This window comes from Aplysia californica, unplaced genomic scaffold (assembly GCF_000002075.1).
Source record: "Aplysia californica isolate F4 #8 unplaced genomic scaffold, AplCal3.0 scaffold00129, whole genome shotgun sequence".
NCBI lineage: Eukaryota > Metazoa > Mollusca > Gastropoda > Aplysiida > Aplysiidae > Aplysia > Aplysia californica.
In genome coordinates, this window is record NW_004797399.1 from 726,842 (window position 1) to 727,824 (window position 983).

A 983-nucleotide genomic window follows, 5' to 3' on the forward strand; every position below is an offset into this window, starting at 1 on the left:
TATATGCATGCGCATATTATATGCACGTATGCCCGCATGCCTATATTGGTTTTGGAGTTTAACTTGCAGTGGGAAAATGTGGGCTGGGTTGTGTCTTAATTAACAGGAATGTCTTTTTTTTTAATCCCTTAAATGTCACAAGAAAAGACAGGCAAAGAAACGAAAACACTAGACGTCGTGTGGGCGTCGAATCGAGCATGGATTCTTTTTAAATATCGAGAGACAACAAATAAGGTGGTGTGGACATGTACTGAGGATGGAGCCTCTGAGGCTTACAGCATGCGATTCGATTAGATCTACATCAAGGCTAAAGGAAGGCTATGAACAAGAAGGATCGTCGTTTTATGCAGAAAAAATTCTGAAATTATGCAAACTGAGCCCAAAAATATGAAATTATGCGATTCTGTTAATTTTAACAAAGAAAAGATAAAGGAAAATAATAAGAAATTAGGAAAAATATTATCATATTTAGCTACATTATGCGGGGTGCATAAAACCACGTGGACAGAAAAGTCAAAGAGACTCTCCAAAGGAACAATTGCGATGTTCCAAACAGCAGCTCACCTGGCCCACGTTCGACAATTACACCTTCCCCCGACACTTAGTGGTATAAGATGACAGAAAAAGTAAAAAGTAGAGTAAGTATAAAGGACAGGAAATACACTGTTTCACAACTTTCCTAACTTGATATTTCAATCCCCGAAACCCGACCTGGCTGTGCCACTATTCTTTTCAGTGAATTGCAACTGAAAATGCTGGAGTTTTATCATTCGTAATATCTATAATAATCCATCTTTTTTTCTCTTGTTGTTTCTTATATTGTGACCGATGTTGGCCTATCGTTTAAAGTTGTACAGGTATAATTCAGTATAGTTTGTAATCTAATTATATTCTTGTTTTGTCTCAGAAATTTAATCATGGCAATCTTGGCCCTTTTGTTTTCAAGCGGCAATCGGAAGAGCACGGGTATGTGTGTGTATGTA